Source organism: Sorex araneus, chromosome 10, assembly GCF_027595985.1.
Source record: "Sorex araneus isolate mSorAra2 chromosome 10, mSorAra2.pri, whole genome shotgun sequence".
Taxonomy (NCBI): Eukaryota; Metazoa; Chordata; class Mammalia; order Eulipotyphla; family Soricidae; genus Sorex; species Sorex araneus.
In genome coordinates, this window is record NC_073311.1 from 33,671,241 (window position 1) to 33,685,286 (window position 14,046).

Consider the following 14,046-nt stretch of genomic DNA (forward strand, 5'->3'; position numbering starts at 1 on the left):
CGGTGTTTATCTCACCAAGGTTGTTGGTGCTTATTGTTGATTTCATTCATTTAAATAAAGCATTAGGAAGGGAAAGTATGTACTCACAGCAAATAAAAATTTCATCAAATCCAAGCTGCAGCTGCTAAGTGTTAGATTGGCTGACATGATATTTTAATCAAATGTGGCTTATAAAACATTTTTAAAAATGAATTCTTATCTAACTCTTAAGAATGAGAAACTGGGGCTGGAGAAATAATACGGGGATTAACGCTCTAGCCTTGCACACAGCCAACCTTGGTTTGAATCTCAGCATCACATATGGTCCCTTGAGCACCACCTAAAAGATCCCTGAGCACAAATGTAGGAGTAAATCCCGAGCCTTGGTATGGTGCTCAAAAACCTGGGGGGGGGGTGCTCAAAATTCCTCTCCCCAACAAAAAAAAACACAGAATAAAAAGTTATGCCTTTTGGAAAAATCTCATTTTAACTGGAGAAATACATAAATCCTGCTTCGAAAATGGATGTAAAAACTAATTTTAGAATACTCAGTAACTTATTGTGGAATGCTTTTGTTATCTTAAGTTTGGAAAGGGAATGTAATATTAAAACCATATCCAACAGTTAAGAAGTTATTCAGAAATACACTAAGTACTAAAATTTCAGCTATATATATATATATATAGGCATATACATATATATATGTATATAAATAACCAGCTATGACAATTTGTTTCATAGAGTTTAACAATGTATTTGTAGAAAGATTCTTTTAATTATTTGATCAGGCCCCTCTAAATCCTGAGATTTCCATGCTATTTTAATTTATATAAAAATGAAATTCACTGGTAAAATGAAGACCTCAGGCACTACTCCACTGTTATACAGAACAGATGTTTTGGAATTCATGTAATGACAGACAGACTTCCTCTATGAAAAATTTATAATATGAATGTTTTGGTCAGCCTGTTTGGGTCTCTAATAAGAACTTTTACTCATCAAATCAGTATTTGCTTCTGGTACTTACCTCATCTAATAATCTCATATTGATTAAAATGTCAGCTTTAACTTAGTTACACATCCCACTGTGTTTTTTACTGTTTTCCAAATTGCATCCCTATGATTTGAAATATTAATACGGCAAAACCGAATGCAAGGTTTAATGCTTGAGGAAACCTATCATCTCAGATAATAGGCAAATGTCAGTCAAGATCTATTATAAAGACTAAAGGTATAGCTTCAAGGAATAGATTTCACGTCTTGTGCAAACTTGTGATTTCTTGTGCAAGATCCTGAATTTAATCCCCGGCACAATATGGTTGCAAGATCACCATCTAGAATACCTCCAGTACCACACAACTGAGTTGCACCTCTAAGACCCGATAGAGCTGGGAGTGGGCTAGGGTGCCAAGCACTACTGGGAAGTTACCCCAAAATTATAAGACAAATATCTTTATTAATCAGCACCAGACCTTTAAACGAGAGATATGTGCGAATGACCTTTTCTAGGTGAATTCTTGATCATCCTAATCTAAAACATTTATGAAATATAAGAGATAGGAGTAAGAGGCAGGGGATGGGGAACGTTGCTTAGTGGTAAAGTGAATCCCCTGCTTATGTGAAGCCCCTATCTGTGTATGTGTGAGGCCTCTGCCTACTATGTGTTTGTGTTCAATTGTCAACACACACACACACACACACACACACACAAGAAAAGAAAAGAAAAAAAGAAAACACAAAAGAAATCCAAGGAAAGTACAAGGGTCATTCTCTCACATCATCCACAGCCATGAAATCCTGTGAGCTAACCTCTCCCTGGTTTCTTAGCCTGGATTGCTGATAAGATTACTAAGAATTTGGATGTTTTTAAATATAATTATCTGATATTGCTAATGTTTATTTAGCCTAAACCACCCAGTACCTGGGTGTGAGGTATTTTCAGAAGCATACTGACTCACTCAAGTTCCAAAGTGCCATTTAGGACATTGCAACAGTAATCTACTAAATGCCACCTGGGCCTGTGCAGAGCCAAGTAAACATTCCCAGTTCCCATCTTTGATGTCACTGAACTAGGGGAGAGACTGTACTTGAAGTTTATAATCAAAAGGTCTGTATTCAGTCCCGAGAGTTGGAATTCAAAACTTCTTCAAGTTTTCATTACCTAACATTAACTCCCATTATCCCACTGGATTTAATAAATAAACCCGTGGTCATTTACAATTCCGAGGAGCGAATATATAAGTGTGCTTTTGGAGCAAAAAAAATGTATATACAGAAGAAATCAGATATGCTAAAGGAAAGTTGTGACTTTAAATTCTTTGCTCATAAATTGTCTTCCATTAGGTCATGGTCTATAATGACTGTAGGTCTGTCTTCTGGATTGTAGGTTTTCTTCAGTAAATTTATACTTATATATATATATATATATACATATAGAGAGAGATGTTTTTATAGTATCTGAGATGTAGGAGATAAATTTCAAAGAAGACATGGTTCCTGGTACTTAAAGAAGCGACATTATTTTTGTTTGTTTGCCTTTTCTGGTCACACCCAGCTGTGCTCAAAGTTTTCTCCTTGCTTTACACTCAGGAATTACTCTGGGCAGAGATCAGGGACCACAGGGGTGTTGCTAATCCTGCCTGGGTTGTCCTCCTGCAAGGCAAATGCTCTCCCCACTGTACTATTGCTCAGGCCCAAGACTCGATGTTAAAATTTAATTGTAGATGACTTTCTGCTTGCTGCTCCACTGTCCAAGGTGAGACTAGCTTCTGGATAATATCACTGGCCCTGTTCTGAAAAGGAGGCAGAGTCCAGTGGGAGGACCAGCCCCTCTCTGCTGGGTGAGGCCCAGCAGCCCCAACCTGGATCATAATAAGGGCCCATACCACAGCACCTAAAGTACATAGCCACTTAAAAGGCTGTGAGATAACCTACTCAACAAATCACATGCTATTCACAGGCATTCTTCCTGTCATTCCATAAGGGCAGGCAGAGAATACACAAAGAAACCTGTAGCTAATCCCTCACCACCTTCCTGTGTGTGTGTGAGCGGGGGAGAGGGGGGGGGAGAGGGGAAAGGAGTAACTACAAAAACTTAACCCAGCCCAAGAACACTAGAAAAAAACAATAGAGAAAACATGTTGGAAACCCAACAAGCAAAATGGGAAATGAGTTCAAACAATCCCACCAAATATATAAAGAACACCAGTAAATCCTTAATGTGTTTAATGACACTATGAAGAAGATGTTCAAAGAAAGGATAGCACAGGTAGTCAGCAAAGCAGAGGGAAGTATATGATTCAAAATGAAAAAAGTATTATAGTCAGAAATGGTAGAAGTTTAAGAATATGGAAAGAGATGTAAATAAGTCCATATAAGCTCTGCATAATAACAGAAACTAAGCAAAAGATGGAGGTGCTCCAAGATGAGAAGGAGTAAAGAGAGAACAGCAGAAAGTGAAAAATAGTCTAAAAAGAATTGAGCAGGATACTAGAGAACTACGGGATGAGTTCAACAGAAATGATATAAGAATCACTGGATGATAGTTGGAAATGATAACCCTGGACAAGACCTGAATGTTGAAAGCAGGTAAAGGGATATACATCATAACTTTTTAGTACCTGTATTGTAAAACAAAATGTCCAGAAGGAAAGAAAGGGGGTGGGGAGAAAGAGAGGAAAAAAGTGCCTTCTGTAGAAGCAGATGGGGCAGGGGGTAGCAGAAGGGAAACTGGGAACATTGGTGATAGGAAATATACACTGGTGAAGGTATCCTTGTTGGAGCATTGTATGACTGAAACCCAGTCATAAACAGCTTTGTAACTGTTTATCTCATGGTGATTCAATTAAATTAAAAAAGAAGGAATAAGGAATCACTGGGGTCTCTTAAAAACAGGAGGTGATTGTGAAGAAGCAATAGTGAAATAAATCATCCACTAGAACTTCCCAGAGTTGAGGAATATAAGCACAAAGATGCAAGAGGCCAGAATGGTACTAGTGAAAATAGACCCAATTAGGAAAACTTCAAAACACATTATACTCAAAAATGACAAAATCTAAAGACAGCGAATGAATATTGAAAGCAGCAAGATCACAAAAGGAACTGACATACAAAAGAAAGTCTATAAGACAAACAGCAGATCTATCAAATGAGACTCTACAAGCCAAAAGAATATGGGAGGATATAGTATCAAATGCAATGAACTAAATACCTCACCAGGAATACTCTATCCAGCTGGATTATCATTCAGATTGGAAGCAATTATGCAGAGCTTCATGAATAAGGAATAGCTCAGGGAATCCATAGTCCTGAAACCAGTTTTACAAGAAGGATTAAAATAGCTCCTTTAAAGGACAATAGAAACATCCCATAATGTAATATTGGATATGGTACCCACTAATGGACTGGAGCAATAGCACAGCGGGTAGGGTATTTCCCTTGCAAGCAGCCGACCTGGGTTGATTCCTCCACCCCGCTCAAAGAGCCTGGCAAGCTATTCAGAGTATGCCACCCACATAGCAGAGCCTGGCAAGCTACCCGTGGCATATTGGATATGCCAAAAACAGGAAGAACAAGTCTCACAATGGAGATGTTACTGGTGTCCGCTTTAGCAAATCGATGAACAATGGGATGACAGTGCTACAATGTTGTATGTGGTTGTCCTCTACTAGATTAAGGTTGGAAACAAGATTAAGAAACATTAAGAAATCAATCAATTAAAAATGACTTTTATTCATTTATTTTCTAATAATTCTATTTGCTATTTTTAAAAATATTTATGGACCAAATAATATGAAATAAATTTGTAGTATGCCTGCCCAAAACAGTAAAACAAGAAAGAAGCCTCACTTATGACAGGAAAGATACAATTATTACCACAATGAGGTTCAATTAAAAAATAAAATTTAATGTAATATGAACTAAACTTTTCTCCACAAATGAGAGCAGTCTTTCTATGTCTGTTCCTCTATTTCTGACTCATTTCACTGAGCATGATACTTTCCTTACCTATCCACTTATAAGAACATTTCATGATTTCATCTCTCCTAAGAGCTACATAGGATTCCATTTTGTAGATGTACCAAAGTTTCTTTAACCAGTCGTCTGTTCTCAGGCACTTGGATTGTTTCCAGATTCTGGCTACTGTGAACAGTGCAGCAATGAACATAAAGTACAAATGTTATTTCTACAGTGCTTTTTATATATTCCCAGAAGTGGTATTGCAGGGTAATATGGAAGCTCAATTTCTAGTTTTTGGAGAAATGTCCAAATTGTTTTACAGAAGGACTGAACCAGTGGGCATTCCCACCAACTCTTCACTTTATTTGTATCTGTCCCTTAGTCTATACTGGATGAGGTCCCCAGACTTGTCATAATGTTGCTCAGTCCCAGCACTTACTCCGACTGCAGACATTCTTTTCTTTTCTCACACATGTCCATGCACCAATAAGCACCTTTTCTTAATTCTCAACTTGTCTTAGCCTTTCTCCTCTGACAAGAAAGAAAGAAAGAAAGAAAGAAAGAAAGAAAGAAAGAAAGAAAGAAAGAAAGAAAGAAAGAAAGAAAGAAAGAAAGAAAGAAAGAAAGAAAGAAAGAAAGAAGAAGGAAGGAAGGAAGGAAGGAAGGAAGGAAGGAAGGAGGGAGGGAGGGAGGGAGGGAGGGAGGGAGGGAGGGAGGGAGGGAGGGAGGAAGGAAGAAGAAAGAAAGGAAGGAAGGAAGGAAGGAAGGAAGGAAGGAAGGAAGGAAGGAAGGAAGGAAGGAAGGAAGGAAGGAAGAAGAAAGAAAGAAAGAAAGAAAGAAAGAAAGAAAGAAAGAAAGAAAGAAAGAAAGAAAGAAAGAAAGAAAGAAAGAAAGAAAGAAAGAAAGAAAGAAAGAAAGAAAGAAAGAAAAAGAAAAGAACTTTCTAGTTAGATCACATACCTTAGGAGTAGATTTTCCTATAAGAACAGTAGATATTTAAGATTAATAGATATAGGAAAGAAATCTTTAAAAATTTCAGCTTATTTTTTATTTCAATGTATATGTGTAGATTAACAGGGAATATGTAGCACTGACACACTGTCATCCCACTATTCATCAATTTGCTCAGGTGGTAACCAGTAACGCCTCCATTGTGAGACTTGTTCCTATTTTTGGCAATCAAATATGCCACAGGTAGCTTGCCAGGCTCTGCCGTGTGGGCAGGATACTCTCAGTGGCTTGCCAGACTCTCTGAGAGGGACAGAGAAATTGAACCCAGGTCAATGGCTTGCAAGGTGAATGCCTACCTGTTCTGCTATCGCTCCAGTCCTAACAGAGAATATGATAATAACTGAAAGATGGTAATTCTAGGTTCTAATGTTCTGTGAATTATCATCTCAGGTAAGTCACTAGATGTCCCCATTATCAATTTTTACGGAAAAATTTAAGTAATTTGAAATCAGAATATCTAAATTTGAATCTCACCTCTGCCCTATATTAGTTGAACATATGTTAAAAAAAAAGCTCAAAATTTATCTGCTTTCCAGCGTTTACTGTTGAGATAACAGGAAATACCCTGTTTTCCAAAAGTTTTGTGTATTGTTTTGAGAGTGAAAATAGATAAGGTTTCTAGCATGACTAATACTGCAAATAATTTTTAAATTCCTCTTGAGAAAAATCTAAATAAAAATGTTTTGGAGTAATTATAATCTGGTTCAGACATAAGAGGTTGCTGTTATTATTTATAACTGATGTTTAAGAGTAAAAGCAATCACATAAGTCAATGTTCTTATTCAAGAATAATTAATAATCACATGACTGAGAATATACTTTCAATGCCTATCATAAAGCTTAGTCATCTATTTGTTTTTAAATAAGATGTCTTACTTTGATTATAACCATCATGAGTAATTTAATGTTGTTCTACATTTCAGAAAATATGAAGGTTCCATACCTTGCAATTCTAAATAAGAAATTAATCTCAGACAGCATAAATGTCAGCATTGTGTGCCAACATTTGCACATACATTTGTATATTTACTTTGATAAATAATTGTGTTTAAAATAGGCACCTTAGCATATATTTTTAAATTTTTATTTATGGTTTTATTAAAGCACCACCATTTACAATGTCATTTATAGTGGGGTTTTAGACAAAGAATGTTCCAGTAACAATTCTACCACCAGTGTTAGCTTCCCTCCACCAATGTTCCCAAATTCCCTCCCGTAACCTCTGGCCCCTGACCCCCTACCTCCAGTTTGCCCTCTTGACAGGCACCTTTCAAGTTCAGTTGTTCAAGTTTGGGTCTCATGGTTTCAGTGTTGTTGACTCTGTGGTTTGACTACTTACATCTATCATCCCTTGATGGCACTGATGATCCTGGGGACTCCTCCTATGTCTGTGTTGGGGGGGCCACTCCTAGTGGTGATCCAGGAATCAGAAACAACCAGGAACTGGCCTACTATATAAAAGAAGCATGAACTCAGTCTGTTAACCTATTTCTCCATCCCTAAATTCAGTTTTTTATAAACTTATTTATTTATTTATGGGTTTTATTTATTTATTTATTTATTTATTAATGGAAAACCATGAGATAGAATCACAGACTTATACACTTTTGTGATTACACTTCAGTCATACATACAATGGCCAAGTACCCATCCCTCCACCAGTGCCCATTTCCCACCACCAATGTTCCCAGTATCCCTCCTGCCACCCGCACACCCTCCCCTCTGTCTCTGTGGCAGGCACATTCGCTTTTACTCCCTCACTCTCCTTTTGGGTGTTATGGTTTGCGATACAGCTAGTAAATGGCCATCATGTTTGGACTATAGTCTACTTTCAGCACACATCTCCCATCCCGAGCGAGGCCTGTAAGCATCCTTTGTTGGGTGATCCCTTCTCTTTTCAGCTACCTTTTCCCCCAGCAGGTGAGGCTGCTTCCAAGCTATGGAGGAATCCTCCTGGCCCTTATTCCTACTATCCTTGGGTGTTAGTCTGCCATTATGTTACTTTATATTCCACAAATGAGTGCAGTCATTCTATGTCCCTCTCAGAAACAAATTTTGAAACAATTAAAAATCAATTCTTGATTGAAAAAAACCTCTCAACAGTATTGTCATAGAAGGAACTTACCTCAAAATAGTAGAGAGTATATACAATAAACCACAGCTAGCACCATATTCACCATTGAAATTTCGAAATTTTTTTCTCCCATTTAAGACAAATCACAAGGATGTATACTCTCGTACTATTATTCAAGAGAAATTCAATTCCTAGCCACAAAAATTGGAATAAGAAGGGGGAAAGGGAATTCAAATTAGAAGATATGAAACTATCACTATCTGTAGGGCATTTGCCTTGCATGCAGCCAACCCGGGTTTGATTCCTTCATTCCTCTCAGAGAGCCGGGCAAGCTACCGAGAGTATCCTGCCCACAAGGCAGAGCCTGGCAAGCTACCCATGGCATATTCGATATGCCAAAAACAGTAACAACAAGTCTCACAATGCAGATGTTACTGGTGCCTGCTCGAGCAAATTGATGAACAATGAGATGACAGTGCTATAGTGTTACACTATCTGTACATTATATGATACATTGTATAGAAAGCCCTAAATATACCACAAAAAGCTTAGAAAGAGTAAGTAAATAAGGCAAGTTAGAAAAAATTAAATATGCAAAATTGATCACACTTCTTTACATGAATAGTGAAATATAAAAAAAAATGGAAAACCCTTTGTATTTACAACTGAATAAAAAAGAATCAACTTCTTATGAATCAACTTAACAAAGGAGGTAAAGTAGTTAAACATCAGAACTGTCACCATTGAAAGAAATAAAAGACACAAAGAAAAGGGAAAAACATCCCACGGTCATGGAATGGAGTATTTTATGCTGTAAAAATGAACATCCGAACGAAGCATTGTGTAGATTCAATGAAACCCTATGAAAATTTCAAGTTTATTCTTTTTTTTTAGGGATAAAATTTATTTTATTTTATTTTATTTTATTTTATTATTTTTTGATGATTCAATGTGAGATCACTGTATCACTGTCATCCCATTGCTCACCGATTTGCTCCAGCAGGCATCAGTAACGTCTCCATTGTGAGACTTGTTAAATTTCATGTTTGAACTTCGGTCATATGGTCATCCAACACCCATTCCTTCACCAGTGCACGTTTTCCACCACCAAAATCCCGAGTATTCTCCCCACCATTCCATGCCTCCCCCTGCCTGTGTGGCAGACAATTTGCAAGGTATCCTTTCTCGATTTTAGTTACCTTCGATATTTCGAGACTAGCCTTACCTCCCCTCATATCTGCCAAAAATACAATTGCTAGACAATGTATTTTGGTGTTTTGTATTGCTTATTGTGGATATAATATAATGTCACATGGCCGCAGGAGCAGCCACGCACTTTAGGAATTCTAAGATTTTAATAATTAGGTCTGAAGAAATTGCTGTCTCAGGTTGCTTAGGTCCGAGATTCCTGTGTGTGTCTCTGGATCGTGGCCATGTGGGAGCTGGTGCTTCTTGCTGGGTTCTAGAAAATGGTGACTGCTGGAATTCTTAGAGGGCAGCGGTGGGATAGCACCTGCCCCGTCTGCATTGGTCCAGCGGAGAAGGCCTGTTGCAAAGTCCCGAGCCATGTCTGCTGCAAGTTGCTGGGGTCCAAGATTTCTGTGTGTCCACTTTATTTATTTTTTAATTGAATCACAGCGATATATATGTGTGTGTGTGTGTGTGTGTGTGTGTGTGTGTGTGTGTGTGTGTGTGTGTATATATACATATTTACAAAGTTGTTCATGATTGGATATCAGTTTTACAATGATCCAACACTCATCCCTTCACCAGTTCACCAGTGTACTTTTCACACCACCAATGGCCACAATTTCCTTCCTGTCTCCCCTGGTCCATGCCTGCCTCTATGGCAGACAGTTTTTCCCTTTTTCTATATCTCTCTCTTTCTCCCTCTCTCTGTCTCTTTCTCCCTCTCTCCCCTCTTCCCCCTCTTTCTCTCTCTCTATCTCTTTTTCCCCCCTCTTTCTTCTCTTTCTCTCTCTCTAATTTTGGGCCTTATGGTTTACAACAGAACTAATGAAAGGTTATCAGGTATATCTGTTTCTCTCCTTTCAATACTCAGTTCCTGTCCAAAATAATCATTTCCCCCACTTCGCCGCGCCCGCAGCTCCAGTATGACTGAGGAGGACAAGGGAGCTGCTTTGGACACCAGCAGCCCACCAGCAACCTGCAGTATGTGATTTGAGCGTTTCCGCCAGGCCCCTCGTGCGGGGGCCCGGCGTTTCTCTTTTTTTTTTAATCTCTCTCTCTCTCCCTCAACCTTTCCTGGGCACAGCACAGCCTCCACCCCACTTCTCTGAGCACAAAATGGAGAGACGCACCCAAATGCGCGGCGCGGCTGGCGGGAGATCGAGGGCAGGGAAGTACCGGTCTCCGCCCACCTCGGACACTTGAAAAGAGAGTGCAGCCACGTGGGCTTCCCCACTTCGCCGCGCCGCAGCTCCAGTATGACTGAGGAGGACAAGGGAGCTTTCCCACTTCCGCCAGTGCAGGGGCCCGGTATTTCTCTAGGTTTTCCCATCTTATGAGCACCATAAAAGGGTAAAAGATTGTAGTGATAGAATTTCAGGCAGAAATGTCCCTGGACTTTATACAGAAACCCAAAAACCGCGCGGCCGCTGCTGCTGCTGCGGCCGCGTGACCTAATGTCATCTAATCATCAGCAATATGAAATGGTTCCCTTTTAACGGGTCGGACTTTGGTGGGAAATCCTAACAAGAATAGTAAGTTTTTTGTTGAAATATTGAAGGCAATCAAAGTGGTAGCCATCTCTCTAGATTGAACTAAGCCATATCCCCACGCCAGCTGAGAAGAAATATCCTTCTTTCTCGGGAAGAAACGCGGCGTGGCGTTAACGTATGATATCCATTAAGCTGACACGGACCTGGTGGCATGGGAATGGGATACAAGGGAATAAAGTATTATGTACATGGAACAGTGGTGGAATCTCGAGTCGGGGCCGATAACAGCACACTACTTTTGGTTCCAGAAACTGCAGACTTTCTACCAGACTATCAACTAAGCCAGAGCCCCACGCCGGCTGATGACAGGAAATAACCATCTTTTCCGGTTTTTTCCTTTGTCAGGCAGCGTGGTGAATACTAAACAGGCGTGAACTCAGTGGCGCGGGTCGGGGGGGGGGGGAATAGAAAAGTTATGTAACAAACAATGGGACTTGCTTGAAACCCCAGCAACAATAGCGAGTTATGTGTTGAAACAGAATGTAACCAAGATAAAGCTTAAACTAAGTGAAACTTATCATTTACAAGGGCGGGGACGGGGGCGGGAGGCGCGAGGTATACTGGGGTGGTTGGTGATGGAATAGGGGCACTGGTGAAGGAAAGGGTGTTTGAGTATTGTAAAATTGACATAATCCTGAGAACTATGTAACCCTCCACACGGCGATTCAATAAAATCTAATTAAAAAAAATTAAAAACTTGTTTGTGAACTCCTGAGAGAGAGAAAAGTATATAACAGTAGCTGCTGTTTAAAAATATAATTGGCAAGACTAGTATAGAAACAACACATGAGTCAATCATGGGCTCCCTTAGATCCCAACAACCCACAGCACAGATTTCCTGTGTTTGGCTGCCCATGCATGGATGAACCACTAGTGTAAACATCCAGGAGGGAAAAGAAATAGTCCTTTCTAATCCCAATTTGCATTGGTAAATTTTCCCAAGTATTTGTTTTTGGACTGGTATTTCTCACTCATTCAGTCACAGTCTGAGAAATTGTCATCAAGCTTGTTTTTTACTTAAGAGCACAGATTAGGGCCTTGGCACAAGAGAAAAGCATCAGAACTACATCATTTGTCAATAGTATTACCTCCATTTGTTGATCTATAAAGTGGGATAAATAAGGGCACATGCCTGAAAGAACTGTTTGAGACTGAAAGAATATACACCAATAACTAAAAAAAAAAAATAATAATCATTTCCAACTACTGTTGTTATGTTGGTCCCTTCTCTATTCTAACTGATCTGCTCTTTATGCCACCCACCCTCCAACACACACACTCTTGTGGCAATCTTCCAATCATTGACCAGTTCTTGTGAACCTTGTTTATCCTGGCCTTGAATATTAGTCTCATTATATATATTCATATATAATATATATTTTATCTCACAAATGAATGCAGTCATTATATACCTGTTGCTCTTCCTCTCACTCATTTCACTCAGCATGATATTCTACATGTCCATCCATTTATAAGCAAACGTCATGACTTAATTCTTCCTAACGGTTGACTAGTATTCCATTGTGTAAATGTACCATAATTTCTTTATCCAATCATCTGTTCTTGGGCACTGGAATTGTTTCCAGATCACAGCTCTTGTGAATAGCTCTGCAATAGACAATCAAAGTGAGATGATATTTCTATTGTGATTTTTGGGACACCTCAAGTATATTCTCAAAAGTGGTATTGCAGAGTCAGATGGGAGCTCAGTTTCTAGGTTGTTGTTTTTTTTTTTTTTTGAGTAATGTCCATATGTTTTCCAAAAGGTTGTACCAGTCATTATTCCCACCAACAATGAATAAGAGTTCCTTTCTCCTCACATCAGCGCCACCAGCACTAGTTGCTTTTGTTCTTCTGGATGTGTGCCAGTGTCTTTGGTGAAAGACGATATCTCATTCTTATTTTGATTTGTATCTCCTGATGATTAGTGATATAAAGCATTTTTTCACGTGTATTTTGACCACTGAATTTCTTCTTTGGGAAAGCTTCTGTTCACTTCTTCTCCCCCTTTTTTATGGGGTTGGTTGTTTTTTACTTGTAAAGTTCTATCAGTGTCTTTTTTTCCCCATTCCATGGACTGTTTTTGTATCTTAGATACCATTTCTTTTGAGGGGCTGGAGCTTCTTAGTCTCATATGGTTTTATTTGTTTATCTTCGCTTCCATTTGCTTGATCAGTGGTGTTTCATCTTTGAGGATGTTTTTAATTTCAGTGTCATGGAGGGCTTTGCCTACATTTTCTTCCATGTACCTTGTGGATTCAGGTCTGATGTTGAGATCTTTAATCAATTTTGATCTGACTTTTATTAATGGTCTTAGAAAGAGGTCTAAGTTCATTTTTTTTAACATGTAACTGCCTGCTTTTCCTAGCACCACTTGTTGAAGAGGCTTTCCTTGCTCTACTTCATACTTCTCACTCCATTATCAAAGATTAAATGATTATAATTTTGAGGGCCTGTGTCAGGATATTCAACTATATCCCATCTGCCTTCAGGTCTGTTTTTTGTTCCTATACCAAGATGTTTTAATTAGCACCACTGTGTAGTACAGCTTGAAGTTGGAGAAGGTGAAGTCTCCCATCTTCTTTTTCCCAAGGATTGCATGGGGGGGGGCGGGTATTTTTCAATATAAATTTCAGGAGTGTTTTCATCTATTTCTTTGAAAAATACCATAGGTATCCTTATAGGGACTGCATTGAATATTTATAATGCTTTGAGGAGTATTGTCATCTTGACAATGTTACCTTGTTACTTCTCCCAATCCATGATCACATAAATAACTTGACTTCACTGCTGAAGGTCATAGAAAATGAGTAACAAAGGGGTCCAAAACAAGCAGGAGGAAGGAAATAATAAAACTGAGAGCAGAAATTAACATGATGGAATCTCAAAAAACAATTCAAAACATCAATGGAAACAAGAGCTGGTTTTTGAAAAAATAAATAAGATTGATAAGTCACTAACAAGACTCATAAAGAAAGAGAGAGAGTAAGAGAACCCTAATAAACCATATACCAATTCAGAAATGAAAGGAGGTGCCGCACAATAGAAACCACAGAAATTAAAATGATCATCAGCGATTACTTTGAGAATCTGCATGCCACAAAACAAGAGAATCTGAAAGAAATGGATAAATTTCTGGATTTCTATAACATCCCAAAGCTGGACCAAGAATATCTGAACTACCTGAATAGACCTACCGCTATTGAAGGAATTAAAATGGTAATCAAAAGTCTTGTGAAAAACAAAAGCCCAGGCCCAGATGGATTCACTAGTGAATTCTTC